Below are 21,222 nucleotides of genomic sequence, written 5' to 3'. Positions count from 1 at the left end.
GTTATTTCAAGTAAATATAATGTTCCATAGCAACTCAATCACAAATTCTATCCCTGGAGACAACCATAATGTTTCAGTATGCAGCAGAAGTACTTAGGTATGCTTCCCATTTCATCACACAGAATATTAAAAAGGCATGTGCTCAAGAGTCATGACTTAATAAAATTAATAATTTTTATAGCTTTAAGTGAAATTGGCATCCCCTTGCCACTCCCCCATGAGTGAGGACAGGGAAGTATATAGTGACTACTAGGACAGTTTGCTGCCACTGCTTTGATTCACACTAAGACATCAGCAGTTTTATACACTACTGATTTTCTTCCACCAGTGCAGGCATCAACATAGTGGGGGGAAAAAAAGCAAATAAAGTCTCAGTATTACCATGAAAATAGTTTTGACCTTACATAGTCCCCAAAATGATTTGATAAAACCCCAAAGGCTGCAAAGCACACATTGAGAACCACTGTTTTAGGCATATAAAATATATCAATAAACAAAATTGTCAAGAATCTCTGGTTATATTCTAGTGGGGGGAGACAGACAATATGCAATAAATATAATAAACATATTTGGCATATTAGAAGCTAGGTGCTAAAACTGAGCAATGAATTTACTATAATAATAAAAACATATCTACACATTTTTGAAAAAACAAATAATAATTATTAAATTTTACCAAACATTTAAGGAATAAATTATACCACATCTCTATAATCTCTTTCAGAAGACAGGAGTAGAAGAAACATTTCCTAACTTGTTCTATGAGGCCAGCATCACCCTAATACCAAAACCAAAAACTTCACAAGAAAACTACAGACCAATATCTCTTATAAAAATAAATGTAAAAGTTTTAAGCAAAATATTAACAAATAAAAGCCAAAAATGTATAAAAACAATTGTACACCACAACCTAGGGGAATTTATTGTAAGTATGCAAAGCTGGTTTAACATTCTAAAATCAATTAATGAAACCCATCATATTACCAGTCTAAAAAGAAAAATCATATGATCTGATCAACAGATGCAGAGAAAGGCATTTGACAAATCCAACACCCACTCATGACAAATACCCAGTAAACTGAGAATATAAGGGAATGTCCTCAAAATTATTAAAAAAAAATCTTTTTAAAAAACCCTACAGGTAACATCATATATAATGGTGAGAAACTACAAGCTTTCCCACTGCAATCAGGACCAAGGCAAGAATGTCTCCTGTCGCCACTCCTTTTCAGTATTGTCCTGTATTTCCTAGCTAATACAATAAGACAAAAGGGAAATAAAAGGTATATACTTTGCAAAGGAAAAATAAAACTGTCTTTGTTCACAAATGATACGATTGTCTATGCAGAAAATCCAAAAGAATTGACAAAATACCTCCTGGAACTCAGAAGCTATTATAGCAAGGTTGCAGGATACAAGGTTAATATACAAAAGTCACTCCCTTTCCTCTGTACCAGCAATGAACAAATGGAACTTGAAATTAAAAATACAATGCCATTTACATTAGCACCTCCAAAATTGAAATACCTAGGTATAAATGTAACAAAATATGTACACTAGGAGGAGAACCACAAAACTCTGATTTAAAAAAAAAAATCAAAAAAGACTAAATAAATGGAGAGAGATAGTCCACATTCATGGATAGGAAGACTCAATAATGTCAAGATGCTAGTTCTTCCCAATCTGATCCGTAGATTTAACACAACTCTAATAAAAATTCCAGCAAGTTCTTTTGTGGATATCAACAAAATGATTATAAGTTTAGATGGAGAATAAAAGACTCAGAATAGCCAAAACAATATTAAAGAATAAGAACAAAGTCAGAGGACTGACACTATCTGACTTCAAGGTTTACTATAAAGCCACAGTAATCAAACAGTGTGGATTTGGTTAAAGAAGAGACAAATAGATAAATGGAATACAACAGAGAGCCCAGAATCAGACTCACACAAGTATAGTCAACTAAGCTTTGACAAAGGAGCAAAGGCTATACAATAGAAAAAGGATAGTCTTTCCAACAAATGGTGCTGGAACAACTGAACATTCACAAGTGAAAAGACCAAAAAAAAAAAAAAAAAAAAAAGAATCTAGACATAGACCTTCCATTCTTCTGAAGAATTAGCTCAAAACGGATCAGACCCAAATGTAAAATGCAAAAACTATAAAGCTCCTAGAATTAACATAGAAGAAAATTTCTAGATGACCTTGACTGTGGTGATGACATTTTTAGATACAACACCAAAGGCATGATCCATGAAAGAAATAACTGATAAGCTGGAGATCATTAAAATTAAAAACTTCTGCTCTGTGAATGACAAGAGAATGAGAAGACAAGCCACAAACTGGAAGAAAGTATTCCCCTAAGAAATATATGACAAATATGATAAAGAACTATTGTCCAAAATGTACAAAGTACTAGTAAAACTCAACAAGAAGAAAGTCAACAGCGAAATTAAAAAATGGGCAGATCTGAACAGACACCTCACCAAAGAAGAGATATTGATGGCAAATAAGCATATGAAAAGATGCTCAAATCTTTTGTCATTAGGCAATTGCAAATTAAAATAACAATGAGATACTACACACCTATCAGAAAGGACAAAATCCAAAATACTGAGGTGCCAAAGACTAGCAAGGATGTGGAATAATCAGGAACTCCCATTCATTGCTGGTGGGAATGTAAAATGGTACAGCCACTTTGGAAAACAGTTTGGCGTATTCTTACCATAAATGTTCTTACCATGCAATTCAGCAACTGTGTTCTTCAGAAGTTACCTAAATGAGTTGAAAATTTATCCATAACAAAACCTGCACCTGGATGTTCATAGCAGCTGTATTCATAATGGACAAAAGTTGAAAGCAAACAAGATGTCCTTCAGTAAGTGAATGGATAAATACAACCAGACAATGGAATATTATTCAGCCTAAAAAGAAATGAGCATTATCTGGACCCTCCCTCCTCTCGTATTCTGTCTCATCCCCGCTTCCCCATTCTGGACCACTGCCCAACCACAACCACCTTCCTGCGCCTCCCCAGCAAGCCACGCCTACTTCCACCTTGGCATCTTTTCACCACCTGCTTCCTCTGCCTAAAATCCTCTTCATCCAGCTGCCTCCTGCTGTCACTCAGTTCTAAGCTTCAGGTCTTTCATGGCCGTCCAGTCTTAGTGTTCCCATTCCCAAGCCCTACCATGCCCTCCCTACCCCGTTACTCTATTTATCCTATAGCACTCCCTGCTCCTTCATGTCCCATTTTATGTATTTGTTTGTTTACCAGTCTCCCACATTGGTCCTAGAGCGAGTCTGTCTGTTTTTTCACTCGAGTTTCCCCAGGATCTCTAACAATGCCTGGCACTTGGTAAGCTCTCAATAACCTTTAGTGGTAAAAGTAAAGAATTTTTTCTTCACTAGATGATTTTGTTTCTAAAGACCACCAGACTATGTAGTATTAATTCCCCTGGTGTATTATCTTCCCAAATATTCATCAGCAACTTGGAATATAAGAATATTATATAATCTTTTTCTTTTTCACCACCATATACCAGGATTTCTCAACATTAACACTCTTCACACTTGTGCCAGAACAATCTTGGTTGTGGGGTCTGCCCTGTACATGTAGGATGTTTAAGAGTTTCATGTCCTGCACCGACTAGATGCTAACAGCAACTACCAGCCCCAGTTGCAACAACCCAAAATGTCTCTATACATTGCCACAAGCCCACTCTGCAGCCCCACAGTGGAGCACCACTGGCATATAAAATCCCAAAATACCTATAGCAGTGTTAAGGAAATTCACAAATTTGAGGCTAAAAGCTTCTGCATTATCAACCTCTCCAGGCTACATTATAAAAATAAGTAAATTTTTGTGTTTTCCTGAGCTTTGGCAATGTCCCATATTTCTCCATGTATCTTCTTATTTCTATAATTTTGTTAGATTATGAGTAAAAAGTCCAACACACTTTTATAAAAATTGTAATTAGGGAGAATTCATGTTTAAATTTCTTTTCAGACTACGTAGATTTCTTAAAGCTCCCTTTGTCATGTATTTTCCACTCAGACACAATGAGCAACAATTATAAATTACTTTCAGTTTGCATGTCTGCTCTCCACAAGACTGTATAACCCTTCAGAAAATGTCGGGGCAGCGTGTTTTCATCTTTGAAACAGATATTAGTGTGTCCCTAGACTGCCATGACAACATTCCATCCACACAAAACTCCAAAACCTGATAGAATAATAAATCATTTGTCAGTAGTTCAGTAGCACTGAAGACTAACCCTCTTGGGCATCTATCACTCTACAAACCATCAAAGGAAAATATATGCCACCTTGGGTTACTCAGATAGATGCCTGAAGAGATCACAGTGGTACCAAACAGTATGTCAATATCCCGAGCCAAAACCCTTGGAATGTTGACGTTTTTTCATGATTCAGAACCAAAAAGATTTATTATGTCATATTTGTTGAGAGCCTGTTAATATCTGCTCAATTTCCCACCAAAAGATGTTCTATTCTTTTTCAGAACAACTATTAATTCAAAATTAACAGCACCGACACCTAGGTGAAGATAATTTTTCACCATACATCCATATTTTTTAAACTTGGCTGAAACTTCCCCAGGATTTGAGGGTAATTAAAACATTATTTAATGTCTTCTGTTTGATCTCAATATGCTAAAAGCAGCATGACAGAATTGCGCTCTTCAGGACTTTTCAGGGGAAAGAATTCATACTGGGTCAGCATGTGATCAGTACTCTACACGCAAACCGCAGGATTTTAAAGATGGTTAATAGTTAGGTGGCTGGAAAGTCACTAGTGAAAATGGACAGAAGATGAAGGAGAAACCAGAACCATGCTCAATGGAATCACGATGTTGCATAAAATTATTAAAAGGAAAGTAAAAATCAGAAAACTTATTAAGATGATTTCAACAACATACCATAATAAAAGCAAGCTTTCTTGAAGTGTGTTTTTTGTCAATTTTTAAAGCTTTTGTGATTTTGTTAAGTTTTTGTTTTTCTCTTACGTGTTTTTGCGATTTCAATTCCTACCATCTTATCTTCACTGCTCAGCCCATAAAAACAGATTTATAGTAGCCATCTTTCTTAGATATGTAACCTCCATTGACTTAAGGCAATGAGTTAAGTTTAAAGCAGAGATCAAAAGCAGTAGAGGTATTTTTTAACATAATACAATTGGTTAAAACATGGTTTCAACTGCTACTGTTTAAGGAAATAAGAACATTTACATAAAAATCAATAATTACAGTCCCTCTTCAAACACTAGGAAAAAAAATCAACCCAGGTTCCACATTTCTGAGTGGTAGCGAAAGGCTGGAGCAAAAGCAACCACATGTTCCCTTCACTTGCTACAGTCATCACTACTCCCTGTTACCCCCACACCAAAACTAAATGTTGAGTGTTTTTTATTCTCACACATATTGTTACCTAATTTACATAAAATTCATTTTACTTATTTTTGTGACTTAGAAATCTCTGCAGCCCTTTTAATTTTCAACATATAGGGGCACCTGGGTGGCACAACATATAATCTTGAGGTTTTGCCAAGGCCCTTTTGGCTCTTATAAATCTTTAAAACTGATCATTCCAAAGTTCTAAGTTTTATTTGATTTTATTTTCAAAGTTTATTCATTGTTAGTAATCTCTACACCCAACGTGGGGCTCGAACTCACCACCCTGAGATCAAGTCGCGTGTTCTACTGACTGAGCCAGCCAGGCACCCCCAGAGTTCTAAGTTTTAAAATGGCATTTGGTCTTAAAGTATTTGAGTGAAAAAGTCCCCAGATGAGAAGAGAAAAAGCTTGAATGAAAAACACTAAGGAAACTGGTGCCTATTTACTAACCATCTCGTTTCCCAAGGAATTCATAATTACATTAGATGTTAACTCTAATGTGATACAATTAGTTTTCTCGAAGACTGAAAAAACTCTATGTCCTTTATTTTAAACTATTAAATATTTTTTTTAATAAAGTGACTTTTTGGCAATAAATTTTTCTTGGCTTATATATTCCAAGTATCATTTGATTCATGATGATCTTGTGTTCCTTGTATTGTTTTGGGTGATTGATGTCTCTTTCCGGAATGGCCAGTGATACACTAAACTTTAGGGGAAAATCAACTAAATAAATAAGATTAAGAAGCACCCAATGTTTATAGTCAGCTGTTTTGGAACCCCTCAAAATTAATCCTCCCCAACACAGCTATAAACACCTACCCACACACCTATGCAGACACAGGATGTCTGGTAGGCATAGAGTGCAGCCAAGGCTTTGAGCCTCCATTTCCTCACACATTAAATTAGTTTAAAAATAATAGTATCTTGGGTGCTTGGGTGGCTCAGTTGGCTGAGCCTCTTGACTCTTTGTTTTGGCTCAGGTCATGATCTCTGGGTCCTGGGTAAGCCCCACATCCAGCTCCACACTCGGCAGAGAATCTGCTTGAAATTCTCTCTCTCCCTCTGCCCCTACCCCCTCACGTGCACACGCGCTCTGTTTCTCTCTCACTTGCTCTCTCTCAAATAAATAAATATATCTTTTCTAAAAAAATAATAATAGTACTTATCTCACAGAGAGGTGAAGAGAATTCACAGAGGTAATTTTTGTTGGCACTTTGCACAGTGCGAGTGCATAATCAGGACCAAATACATGCTAAATGGTATTTCCGCTACTACTCCTATAACCACAGCCATAGTTCCATTATAGCTACTGTGGTTTTAATTACTCCTAACACTAGAGAGAACAAAACTAAAGGGTAAACCCCCTGCCTCCCTGTCTCTGCTCCTCTCTTAACAGTAAGTCAATCCAACTAATGTTAACTGCAAGAGAATTCCTTGGTTTCAAAACAAATAATTCAAGGCATTTGTGGGGGGGGGGGGTCTACTGGTTATTAAAATATATGTCTATTCCATATTGTCATACTGTATTGGATCTTTTCTGCTCAGAATTCCAGGTTGGTCCCCAAATGTGGTTCATGTTAATCTCTCCAATCATATTTTCTAAACATCCAGAAATTTAAAAATTAACAAATAGAAAGAAGGTAGAAAAAATTAATTCAAGATCAAACTGTAAGGTATTAATAGAGACTGCAGCCCATCTATAATCCTTGAGAGGACTTGGAGTACAAGGTATTAATAAAAATTGAACAATGTATGTGGAGTATGTCCACACTACGGCTTTGTTTCAATGAACTGTTACATGATCTTGGTATGGACAAAAATCACACAGGCTGATGAAGTAGAATGGTAGGCCAGTCTGAAAAAAGTTCTACAGAAAAGTAAGGTACAGAAAAGAAGACTAATATTCCTGAAGTCGCTCTTTGGAATGCTATCAACAGCACCAGTAGAACCATTAAACAAAGATAATGTATTAGGTGAGGTTGCAAAATAAAAATTAAAATCTATTCCTTTATATATTACAAGTCATAATATTTGTAAAAGAGCTTAAAGTCAGATGAAAATAATAAACCTTTCATTACATTCTGAATTAACAAAAAGGATATTTCAAATATCCCAGAATTTTGGGTGGCATTTCAGATAAAAGTATGTTTCTGGCTGTTAGTTGGGGATATCAGTATGGGATAATATGAATTTCCAACGGCAGTTCACAAGCTTACACGAACATACTTGTGAAAATTTTTCTCCGTAAGATGCCTGCTAAGTTAACTTATTTTTAATATTGCACAAATATTTATTCAGAGATGCCAGTAGACTATTGTGTCTCTAATATAATACTTCATATTGTGCTGCTCAGGAATTTACAGTGATATCAGATAACTTAAAAAACACAGCACAATGAAAGAAAAGGCTAAGCAGGAAGTACAAAGCACACTATATAGATAATAGTCTCAAGCACAAATTTTTCTCTGGCACAGGAAACTGGTCATTTCCCAAATTTAAAGTGCAGAACACTATTCCTGTTTAAGTCGTTATTTGAGAATTCAGTTCCCATGAAAAGGAAATGTAGCAGGGGGGCAAGGAAAAGTATTTAATGCTGGAAAACAACCCAGAGAAATGAATGAGGATCCCAACACGAAGATCCATCTCCGCCTGGCATCCAGACCTCCTTTTTCTCTCACACTCTGATCTAGCTCCCTGTACAATCCCACGAGGTAGAGAAGAAAGTCTTTTTTTTAAATTTGCTTCATGATAAACGTATGCTTGAATTAATATAAAGAACTTTTTTATTAAGAAATTTACATATCTATTTTACCTTTTCTTTAAAACTGGCTCCTAAAACTGTCCATTCCTATCCTTAAGACACATAGGACTTTTTCTACCCACATGCTTCTGCCCTTTTTGACTTACCATATCCCCTTCTCTCCTTTTTTCATGCCCAAATATTCAACATACCATCCACTTCTTAGTCTGTAGTTTTGTTTCCTTTCCATTTTCATTCTACTTGAACTCTATTCCTAAAACGAACTAATGCATAGTAATGTTAACAGTTAGAATCGGGCTAATACAGACAATAGATCAGTGGAACAGAAGACAGCTCAGAAAAACCTTCGGTAGGAGGGAATGCAGTATTTGAAACAGGTGGTACTTTATTTTTTTAATTAATTTATTTGAGGGAGAGAGAGAGAGTGAAAGTGCTTGTGCGCGTGCACAGGAGAAAGGAGAAGGGCAGAGGAAGAAGAGAGAGAATCGTCAAGCCGACGCCACGCTGGCCCAGAGCCCCACATGGAGCTCAATCTCATGACCCTGAGATCATGACCTGAGCTGAAATCAGGAGTCCAAGACTTCACTGACTGAGCCACCCAGGTGCCCCATGGAACAGGTGGTATTTTAAATCTATGGGGGAAGGAATGCACAGGTGTTGGGACAACAGGTAGTCCAGTTTCCAGACTTTATCAAAATAAAAAAGAAGAACGCCAAATGGTTTAAAGTTGGAATTCTGGAGCCAGTCTGCCGGGGTTCAAATCCCAGCTCTACCAAATGCTAGATATGCGACATCTCACTAGTAAATTTACCTCCCTGAGGCAGTCTCAACATCTGTAAAATAAAAATAATATGGTATCTATTCTTATAGCCTTGATGCAAAGATTAGATAAATTAATAAACGTGAACTATCGCATCAAAAACCAATATATAACTGCTTGCTATTATTGGTATTTTTTCCTATTTTATTTTATATCGCCAAATATACTTGCCAGATGCTATTTTCATTAAATGGCAGTACACTTAATCTCTGAAAGAAGACCTTCAAGGAGAATCAGTCTTTTTTTACATCCATACAAGCGATAATCAATGCATTAATAACAGGATTAGCATTATATATGTTTAAAAATGTAAAATATCTTAGTTCTGTCCTTCAGCCACTTATAATTTTTATTCATAATTTGCTTTGTAAAAATTACATTAACAATCTGCAAAAAAGGCAAATATCGGAAAGATTTTGCTTATGCATTCAAGAAATATGAGAAAAAATTACTGTGAAAATCCGGGATAACAATTATTATCAATAATCCCCTTATGATTATTAATAAAAAAATCCCATTATGTTTCAAAAGCCAAGAGGAAAATAAAATAGGAAATATCATAAATACTTCTGTATACTTCACGAACCAAGTAGAAGCCTGGAAAATACTATTAATGAGATCATTTCCATGGATATTAGCTTGCAGCTCCATCAACAGCTGAATATTCATGAAGCAACTTGGATGCAGGTAAATGAGAAAACTTCCCTTACAGAAAAAACAGCAATTATAACAACAAAAAAATTTTATGCATTTTTTTTGACCTGGGTTATGTAAAATAACAAAGAAAAAGCTAATGTCTGTTCAAAACTTCATGAATTTCATTTTATAACCACAAAGAGGCAACAGATTTGTTTGCAGCAAAACAGCAAATACCCTCTAATACCAGTACTTTCTTGGTTTCAGAACACTTAAATCATCCTAGATCTTCAAGAAGCAGCCTTGATGGGATGTAAATGAAATTGGCCCTAGGCTGAGTGCACATAACTAACATGGTTAGGGCAATTATTTGCAGAGCGTAGAGCTCGAAAATGCAAACAATATCATGAACAATCTGAACAGTAAACTAAAATCTAATCAGAACTACACCCAATATTTGGGAGTTTGTCTGGAAGTGCTAAGTGCCCCCCAGCAAGTAGACTTCAGGCAACGATGATATTATTTGGGGAGATGGGAGCACGTGATGCACTGGCATTGGTCTGAAAGTTACACCTGTATACAGATGCTGCTTGAGGTGGAGTGGGGAGAAGGGGAGGTGGGAGGAAGGGAAAATGGCACCTACCAGGGAATAATTTTTATTGTCATGGCCTCTTCCAAATGCAACAGGATTTAGGTTGGGGCCCCAGACCTGACAAAGAACTAGAATAAAAATCAGAAATGAAGTAGAACCCAACTTTGTCGTGCAGAATTATACTGTAGAGATGGATTATCAGCCCAAAACTCAGGAATTGGTGTCCTCGCTCATCCCAGTTGCCCGGACTTGAGACAGTAAAACTAATTCCAGACCCTGCTTCCCGGGGTGGAAGAGGCAACGCGGTTTATCGCTTATGGCCTTGTGTTAAGTTTATGGTCCTGAAACACCCTTCTTCTCTCAGTGTCCATTCATCACCTAGTTTCCTACTCTGAGCCTGGGTCCTCACCATGCCTTCGGCCTGGAATGCCCTCCAAATTTAGTTAACTTCTACTCCTCCCTAACAGTGGTTCAGGTGTCCTCTTCTGTAGGTAGGCTTGCATTAATTCTCCGGCTGGGGTTGGTTCTGCTCTTCTGGCTTCCAGAATGTCCTGTGCACTTTCTAATGATTCCACCTAAAGCACTATTTGATTGTATTAAATTTATGTACCCCTTTCCCCCACTGGCTTGAAACTTCTTGAGAATAAACACTATATTTTAACAGCCTTTATGCCCTAAACAACCAGCCAGTGCTATGCACATAGCAGGAATTCAAACGTTTCATGAATGAACAACAGACTGAATGCAAGCAAGATTAAGAAATCTCTGGGTCTCAGTTTCTTCCTCTGTAAAACAGGGGCCAAAAATAGTATCACCTTATAGAGAAGGGAAAGAGGTAGAGGCTGAGATCAGAGAGGTAAGAGGGGGAAATGTAGGACCTTGTTGACCATTATGAGAACTTTGACTTTTACTCATAGTGAAATGGGGAAGGTTTTGAACTGAAGTGACAGGACTTGGCCTGTTTTAGATGGAGTCTGGTAGCTTATTGATAATAAGAAATGAGATGCAAGCTCAGAAGCAGGATGATGAGTGATGAAGCCATTGCACCTCTCATTAGGTGAAATGAATTTTGCTAATACCTCCATAATTAGACATGTTTTTCACACACCCACATGCACACACACACACATACATACATACAAACAATTCCGATTAATAAACACTGATCCAACTAATTCCCTTTTCTATTTCTCAAAACCTTTAAAATGCCAGTTAAGGAATAGCTGCATGGCTATTTCTTCTGTTTTCTGTTTCTCTTTGTCATTTCAATATTCCCTTCTGTTCTACAGACTGAATTAAGGAAACCATCAAAAAATATTACTAATAGTGTCAGCAATTGCTTTCTTACGTATCACTGCATTAAATTAAGAATAAATGGGATGTGGCCATACCGTGTTCTTTCTCATTCCGAAGTGATTTAAGTGACTCCCAGAGTCAAACGTCCACACTCGAGGGAATGTGGGTTCAGAAATGAGAAGCGTTATATATATTTTCATACAGGGATTGTGACTGTTTAAGAAAAATATTAAACAGTATTTTAATCTGTAAGTTAACTGAATAAATGCCCAACTAAAAAAATCTAAACTAAGAGTATTTCGTATAAATTGACATGGTCCTTTTCTCAGCGGCAAGAAACATAAAAAATTTTGAATTCTCAGTAGGCTAAGTAAGTAAAGACAAGCATAGCTGATTTGATGCCCATTCACTAAAGAATTAATAAATGAAAGCACATGTGAATGAATGGACAGGAAATAATTACCCATTGCCAGATGGCCAGAAAAAGAAGAGGGACAGGTACAGAATAATTAAGGTTACTGTTCAAACTTACTATTTCTATCACAAATAGAGCAAAAATGATAAAGCGTCCATTTTTTTTCACTAATTATACAAATTATCTCAATTAATGTTTCCATAATCCTCTAAATTTGGATATAATCGCAGGTGAATTTTAACAATGGAGAAACTGAGTCTCAAAGAGGTGAAGTAACTTCTCCAAGGTGAAACAGCCAGGATATGAGGGAGCCTGGACTTGACTCAGCACCAACTCTCCCTCTGCTCACTGGATTATGAGACCCACACTCCCCCACAGGTAAATTAAAATAGTCAGGTCAGGAGACCTAATGTGGAAGCTGAAATAGAAACCAAATTATGTTCAGTTTCTAAATTTGACTTCCAAAGTTCCTAGCCCTGCTTTGGAAAAGGATGTCACTCCCTCATATCTTTGAGCACAGATATCAAATAGGTTTCTTCTGTTTAAGGCTACTTGATTTTGATTGTATGGACTTTTTCTCAGTAACAGAATATTGCTTACAGAAGAAAATTCTCTGAAAGTCCTGTCCTCTTATCCTAATTACAGCATGTGAGTGAAGACCACATTAAAGAGCACAATACAATTGAGTACCCTACTTTCAGCTAACGAATTCCAGCAATTCCCAGGGGCAGACCAAATTCTACTCACTAGTTTCACCTAAGAAATGCAGGAAATGGGCCCACACGTGAATGACCTTTCACCATCTGAGGAAGTTAGGTACTTAAAGGGTTACCCTGTTTTCAACCAAAATTATTGTATTACTACTACAGAGAGGAATACAGGAGCTTATAAGCTTATTAGGACATAGGATACATCCCAAACCCTGAAACCCTGAAATAGTCTCAGAAATCTTTTAAAAACAATGTACTAATGAATTCAAAGTAGCATAAACATCTCTTTTGAAGCTGACCAATGGAGTTAATTATGATAATAATTATCCTAAGCATTCATTCTCCAGAAAGCTAACTGTTCCTTTTATGATGTTAAATGTGAGTTTTGCCCCCATCGAAACACCATTAATTAAGGAAATTAATAGGCAAGCCACAGACTGGGAAAAAAATATCTGTAATACGTATGTTTGACAAAGGACCCTTATGTAGAATATACAAATACTTACAAATCAATAATTTAAAAAAAAGAAATACTATACAATTTTTTAATTTTTAATTTTTTTAATGGGTAAATATATGAACATAAAGAAGATACAAAAATGTCAATACACACTTGAAAGAGCACCTTAGATCATTAGTTATCAGGAACAATCAAATTAAAATGAGAATAAGATACACTAATACCACGAACTAAAATTATGAAGACTAACCATACTAAGTGTTGGGAGAATGTGGTTTTATCTAGGACTACAAATGACAATATAAAAATAAGTTAAAGTGCCAATCCTCAATTATCTTCAAGCTAGCAATTTATATCGTAGCCTGACTGTGATACATATTAATGAAAATAAAAAATTAAAACCAATAATAAAAGGTTTAGCTTTACAATAACTCTAAAACGTATACTTTCATTATCTGTAAAACTTTATTATGTATCATTATGTATGGAGGGCAGTCAACATTTGAGAGTGCACCAAGTAATTCGTTTAAAAGAAGAGGAGAAAACTATGGAAGGGGGAGAAGGGAAGAAAAGAGGAAAGAAAAGAAATAAGATAAAAGGAAACAATTCTTCCCCTCAAAATGCTTAAAATTTAGTTTTAGGATAGAATTATACACCTATCGAATTATATTCAAATTGTACAGGTCTCCTTAGCCTAAACTGTCTTCTAGGGTCTAACCTCTGGGTCCTTTCCAGGCACAGCTCCTACTTTTAATGTGCTCTGCATTTTATACTGCCTGACACATCGCACAAGCTCCATAAATGTGTGTTAACTCATTATCTGGACTTCATGGTGAAGTAGTTCTCCTGAATATTTAGTTAGCAAAGGTAGTTACTGATAAAATTCTTAAGGACCAGAATTAAATCTGTTTCCCTGATTCTTTCATAGAATCTAGCCCTGACTCTCACACATAATAGATGCGTAACGAAGACGTGTTAAATTCAGTGGGTATAACTATTTCATTTCTCCAGTGTTCTTTTTTGAATCCAGATTTTCCAACAACTGCTTAATATATGATAATAATGAAATAACTCACAATGCTCTGTATTATCTTCTTCAAGAACAGGAAGATATTTCATTCAAGATTTAAGAGAAACCAATTAGTTGACATCAAAATCAAAAGGCTGTAATCGGTGAAGGAATCTCCCCTCTTCTCTACCAGAAAACTTAGAATAATACATTCAGTAACAATATTAAGGCAACTCCAACTGAATTTTTGCTATAGTATCTATGCCAGTGTGAAACACCTGTCAAATGCAAACAAGAGGATTCCTGGGCGGGGCTAATGCAGGTTTTCTCCTGTTGCATGTTAGTAGCCACCTGCTTGATGACCGATGCGGCAGGTTTCTGAGACAGTAGTGTAGTCTATAGCCTTGGAATGGAAGAAAGCATGATGTGGCTTGCATTCGATGTATGCTTTAACCAGTGGAATCACCCAGGACCAGATGACAGTAGATGAGAAATAATCAGTTTCTAATTTATATTCTAATTTATATTATATATTTAGTTCTAATTTATTATATATATATTATATATATTCTAATAAATTATAGTTCTAATTTATATAAGTTATTAAAATTATATAAAATTGCTACCCATCGTTCCTATAGAACTTAATTTATCTTTTTAAATATTACCTCTCAGCCATTTATCATCTTAAAGTCATACTCTCATTCCAATCATTTCCTCCTTCAATCACCAGTGTTATTGATAAGAACTGCACCCACCATTCTATATAAATTCAATCCATCCTTCAGGGCCTAGATCAAAGCCCACTTTCTTCATGAAGATTTCCTCCCAATTCTTTGCTCATGTGTTTTTTCTTAATTAGATCACCAAGAGAACTTACTGGATAAAATGCTCAATAAATGGCTACTGAACTGAAGTAGTAATTCTAAATTTTCAAAAAGTAGTTGTTGGATGTAGTATTCTTTCTAAGAAACTAAAATTATAAAAACGAATTGAACATTTCATCTTCAATCATATGATTGCAAATGGATGTTATTATCTGGAAAAAGACCACAGTCCAATAAAATATGCTGTCAAAAAGTCAAAAAGTATAGTTGAAGCATGGCATTAATTTGAGAACCTACCTGTATTTAAAAGAAACAGAATTCTTAAACAATAGAACACCTATCTCTAAATACTTATAAATTAGAACAAATTTTAATAATTTCCTCATCATTAAAAGAAAAAACAGAACATTTTGAAATCTGCTCACAAACTTAAGCCATGGATAATTTCAAGCGGTTCAAATTCCGAAATAATCCATAATCTTCAAAACGTATTTTTTAAAATAAGCAATGCAATTTTTTCATAACCTTAGGTTTTCCAATAGAAAAGCGTTCATCTAAAGTTTTTCCTTAGGAATAACTAATTACATTGCCCCTGTTTTTCTAAGGTACCAGTTATGACCCCCTACATCCTCTGAAAGAACTCAGTTTGGTTCCTCTAACAAGAAGACAGTTCCTATTATGTTCAGATGAATAACCCAAACTAATGGAATCTGAACCGTTGCTATAGAGGCTATGAAAAATAAGCTTTTGACTGTTTCTAAATCAAAGTACTATCGTTCAGGTCCCATGATTATATTGCCATTAACAATGACATTTCTTGCAGAACACTGCACTGTTTTAAGAATGTCTAAACTATTACGTTACATTAGGACATTAAGGAAGAAATCTGTCTTACAAATAGCTTATAATTAATTTTCCTTAACCTTAAATGTTATTTAAAAAGGCTCAATATCTGATCAAATCAGATTTGAAGCAATGCTCCTTAAATTATAAAACACTATTTTTCTAAGTTCTTAAATACTTCTCAGCCTGTATGTTTGTTGAATGAATAAATACTAAGAAAATGTTCATCATACTTCTCTGCTGAGACTAATTAGTACACATGCACAAAAATGAGAAATGTATACATGAAAATAGAGCAAAACCAGGATATTAAGTTGGTTGGGATGGGTTACATCTTAACACCTCTGTTTATGATATCATGATACCCTCATCTGTGCTGAACCACAGACCACAGAGATAACAAACAAACTGGACAAATGTCCTTGATGTGACCTTCAGATCAATAGGACATTCCTGCACTGGCAGCTTAGCTTTAGTGTCACAAAGACTGGTCTATAGCAGTTTCAGAAAAGTAACACAAAGAGCTTGTATAGATCAATGTAGGTCCTGACTGGAAAGACCAGTCCCTCCCCAAAGAATCTACATGCTTTCTTTTCAAGGAGCTTAATGCATCACTTGGACTATCTTTTCAGTATCTCTGTTCTTGACTGGGGCTTTCCTTAACAAGAACGAAAAACGATGAAGACAGTATAAATTGTAATAGAGATTTGCTATGTTTAAAAGTTGACAAAGATTCATATTAAAAAGTCCAGATTTTTTATAGTAGCTCTTAAAAAATCAGATGTTCTGACTATACTGAGGACCACACACCTGCCTGGCAGCAATTGGCTAGAGCTGAGTGGTACTGCCCTCCTTGGGCTCCCCAGTCCTTGCCGCTCCCTAGTGTTTACCTCTGAGCAGCTTTGGTCATTTCTGTTCCTTGCCTTAGCCCATGAGCATTTTATCTGAGCCCTTTGGTATGAAGGTTTAAGCATGTGAACTCTGCAGTTAGACCACCTGGATTTAAATCTTAACACTTACTAGTTATATGACCTTGGACGTATTACTTTCTTCCCTCTTTCTGCTTTTTTGTTTTCTCCTTGTAAAGCTATAATAATTTTAACCACTTTGTAGAGTTGTTGGGGAAATTAAATATAACTCGGACATCAACTACACAGCCCAGTGAATCCCTCTATTCCACTGTATTAGGTGTATAGAGCTATAACCTCTATGAGGCTTTCAGCCTTAGGCCAAGGGAGCACGACCCACAGCCCCGGTAGCATGATCTAGGTAGGCTGCTGGGGAACTCGAGTGAGGTGGACTCAGTGCTGAAACTCAGTGCATTGCGTCAGTTATAGCTGACATTCTCCTCGAAGGCCCATGACGGTTCTTATACCTAGCTACACATTACAGCCACCTGGGGAGAGTTTAAAAATAATAATAATAATAATAAGGCCCAAGCCCTACAACAAACCAACTAAGTCAAGACCTATTGGAGTGGATCTAGATATATCTTTAAAGCTCCCGAGGTGATTCTAATGTACAGGCAGACTTGAGAACCACTGTTCCGTGGCACAAATAGCACCAGCCCTCCCCAGCCACTTATAGGACTCTCGAAAGATCCATGACAGAGGTTCACATTTTTAAAAATGAGCAGCTTAGGAAGCATTAAGATCCAGAAATTATTGATTCATCTGGCAGAAAATATTCATTTTGTAAACATGCCTGCATTTTGGATTAAGTGAGTTACATTTTTTTTAAATATGGAGATCATTATTTACAAATGTGATATTTCTTAAAGTGTATCCCCACACAAGTGATTTTAAATGCCTGTTTAAGTGCATTCCACAGCCTGAGGGACAATAATTTTTAATCTTCAGAGGGTGACTGAATTTAGCAATACCACATTAAGCAATTAAAAATTGACAGATAAAGCTATTTTTACTTAATAGTGAGACAACTTTAAATTGCTATGATGAAGTCATAGCTTTCTACTTAAAAATGGCAAAATCATCAATAGTTTTGCAGGAAATATACAGCAATATTATTAAAACGTTGCTAGTATATGTGTAAGTTCTGTGCTAATTTGGCTAAACAGTTCAAATGCTTATCAAACTACATTTCATAGAAAATAAAATATTAGTTTTATTCTTTAGTAGTCTATATTTAATCAGATCTGGAAATGTTTAATTATTAGAATATCTAAGATTTAGATGCTTTTAAAATATATTTAAAGATCATTCTTAAAGCAAAATTTAGGTAGAGGAATAACTAATTTTGGGACAAATCTATTTTGAGGAATTCTAATATTCTTTGTAGTCACTAAATTAGACTGCCATGTGTATTTAAATGTAAATTTAGACTTGCCTCACTTATTTTACCATGAATCTTTTAAATCAAATATTAGTGCTTTTTTAATTTCTTTTTCCATATTCATATCTCATTTACTAATTTTCCTCTCCTTTCCCCCAAACAAGGTCACAAACCCAAATGTCTACAGGGCAGGGAAATCACACAAAACAGCAAAGTGGTGGCAGGTAGTCAGGTCACCAGGCAGAGGACACAAAACAGCAGCCTGGAAATCTGGTCCATACACATGATTGGTTTGCTGGTTCCTCAATTTAAAAATTTGGATAAAAATCCAGAATTCCAGATTATTCTGGAAAAGCAGGAGTTCTTGGAACATTGGGGTCACACTCCTTAGCAACAGTTGGCTGGATGTGAGTATCACTACCCCTCTGGATGGGGCACAGTCTCCCTCCACCTGGCCAGTTATCACCACCTGTTTATTATGTATACTTTGCCTGCCTACCTTTTGGAAGCTTCTAAGTTTCCAACTTTCTCACAAAAGGATTAACTAATCAAGCAAGAGACCCCTAACTCAGGCCCAAGACTCCACAACTAAGGTGGGGGCCTAGAAGACAAAAAGCTAATCTAATCGTGGGCAACAACCCTGGGAAACAAAGAAGACAGGCAAAGTCTCCTACATGTATTCTGGGCACTCAGGAGACGGTGTGGTTCAATGGAAAGAGAAGTGTCGGGAACACCTATGCTTGAATCATGGGCTCTACCACTGTCACTGGCGGGACCATGGGTAGTAGCTTGCTCTCTGTGGACAATGGGGCTATCAATCTCTCTCTGAAGAGGACAGTGGTGAAGACTCACTAGGGTGATGAGTGCCCGGTGTCGCTCACATGACTGGGCTTAGGAGACTTAGGGAGTGGCAGGGGAAAGAACGTGGGGCTTTCAGTAGAGAAATCTGACTTCAAATCCCAGCTGCACTCCATCATCCCCAAGAGCTTCAGTTTCCTCCTTGGAAACAACATTCCTAAAGTAATGACAGAAGGGTTGCCATGAGAATGTCTGCTATGGAGTGCATTCACTCTCACCAACCCTCTATCATCATCAGTCCTACTGCTCTGACTCTAGTCCTAGTTCCACTCCAGGGGGAGGTGCGGGAGAGCTGGCCAGAACTGAGGGCCGGCAGGTGCTAGGTGGCTGTGGACTCTACAGCGTTTTAGAAATCAAAAGAATGGGAAGAGAGATAATCCAAAACTGTATGACTAGAAGGCAGAAGCGTTCAAATATTTTCCATGGTATCAGAATGAGGCATCCACGATGTGAGGAGGCAAAATGTGAACGGGAAGATAGGGGAGTGGTCATTCAAACTGAAAAAGTATCTTTGAGTACCTGCCATTCTGCCTTATGGGGACTGCAAAGACGCTGTGTGTATGTATGTACATGGGAGGGTTCACATGTATACACGCACACACACACAATTTCTGGTCCTCTAGAATTCCCAGTGAGGAAGACAGACACATTCACAAATACCTAATATGAGGCTTGCCTTAGTAACAGTCTAGGAAGAAAGATTATCAGAGTGTAGAGAAGGGAGAAGTCAAATGTAGGTGGTGGTGGGGGGGTACTGGACAGCTGCTCAGAAAAGGTGGAGTTTGACCATCACAGACCAAGAAGGGTTTCCAAAAAGAGGAAGAAATGGGGTAAAGGGTATTTCTTGCAAAGGGAACTATCTGAGGCCAGACCCGGAGGCAGAAGCTACCAGCTCTGTTTGGGAACAGTCAGTCCAGGGCACTAGATGAGGGCTTGGGGGAACAAGGCAGGAGATGAACCTGAAATGTACCTGGAGATGAACTGTCAGTCTGTGACTTCATTCTGGACACATTTGGTAACTGAATCTTTGCTCCCAATGCACATAGCTTTCCCCAGAGAGAGAAAACCCCAGAATCCCTGCAGAAGTACAGCAGGCTGGAAAGAAATAATAAATATCCTAAAGGTGCCCAGCCAGTACAAAGAAAAAGAATCAGGCTTTACGATGCCGATAGTGGCTCTGAACTGATCTATTCAGCATTGCTAGCTAATGGTCTCGCTAGCTTAACTTCTGGGGAATGTTGACTAGCTTTACATAGTTCTGGAAAGATGAAGATATTGATAATAAAAAGAGAGCAAACATAAACACATCAGAAAAGAGTGATTTTCATCATCTTTAACTTTGGTTTCAGTGAATTCTAAACTCTGACACATTATCTCTATTCCCCTGACAAGAGCTGGAAAGGTCACAGGGTCACTTGAAGTTCCCCACCTTGCTGTTCCTCCCTGCCCCCAGGCTGCTGGCACCATGCCTTACAACTCCATAAGGTGTCAGGAATACATGCTGGTGCCACGCATACGAAGTCAAACGCCTGCCTTTAGAAGGTTACAGAAGGACAGAAGTGATACAAATGGAAATCAATGACTTAAACCCAGTGAGATAAATCAGTGCTCCATGAAGTGTTACAGAGAGTTCAGAGACCAATCCAACTATTATATCTGTATGCTCCCTGCATGCTCATGTACTGGCAAAGAGCAGAGGCTCGATCACAAGACTTGGTTCAAATCCCAGCTGTGCCACTTACTAGCTGGGTGATTCTGGGCAATTGCTTAATCTCTCTGTGCCTCAAGGTCCCATCCGTAAGAAAGGGAGAATAAGAGTGCGAACTCATGGGATTACTGTGAGAATTCAAAGAATTTACATACAAGGTGCACTTAATACTGTGCCTTGCACATGAAATCATTTTCATTAGTATAACCTAATTAGTCCAAAAGAGATCCTAGAAAAATATGTGAATCTTTTCCTCATTTCTCCTGTCTCCAGCCAAAAGAAGCATTATGAAAATGAACTTTTCTCTCAATACACGTTTGCCAACCAGGTGAAATTAACCTTGAACTTCCACCTCCCAAGTGACAGCTGCCTGAGAGCTTTCCACCACTACATGAGTCTTCCCATTTACAAAGCTTCCTGAAAGCCTCAAGTAGAGCTGTTCCCTGCTAGAAACCTCATGGTCCTGATAATAGAATTAAAGAGACATCATTCTGGATATTTCTGGTGGACACCACTGGTTGTATGCGAGGTTGGAGCAGCTCCACACCCCAGATAAATGGTGGACCTCAGGATCAGCCA

General features: G+C 37.1%; 1 protein-coding gene across 2 annotated transcripts in view; it reads right to left on the bottom strand.

The window, feature by feature from the left end:
• Window positions 1-21,222, bottom strand: part of PREX2 (phosphatidylinositol-3,4,5-trisphosphate dependent Rac exchange factor 2) — a 270,321-nt gene that overhangs the window by 210,686 nt on the left and 38,413 nt on the right. The gene's annotated exons all lie outside the window — the stretch shown is intronic.

The sequence above is a fragment of the Ursus arctos genome, unplaced genomic scaffold (assembly GCF_023065955.2).
Source record: "Ursus arctos isolate Adak ecotype North America unplaced genomic scaffold, UrsArc2.0 scaffold_6, whole genome shotgun sequence".
NCBI classification, from domain to species: domain Eukaryota; kingdom Metazoa; phylum Chordata; class Mammalia; order Carnivora; family Ursidae; genus Ursus; species Ursus arctos.
This window is presented reverse-complemented; position numbering and strand designations above follow the sequence as displayed.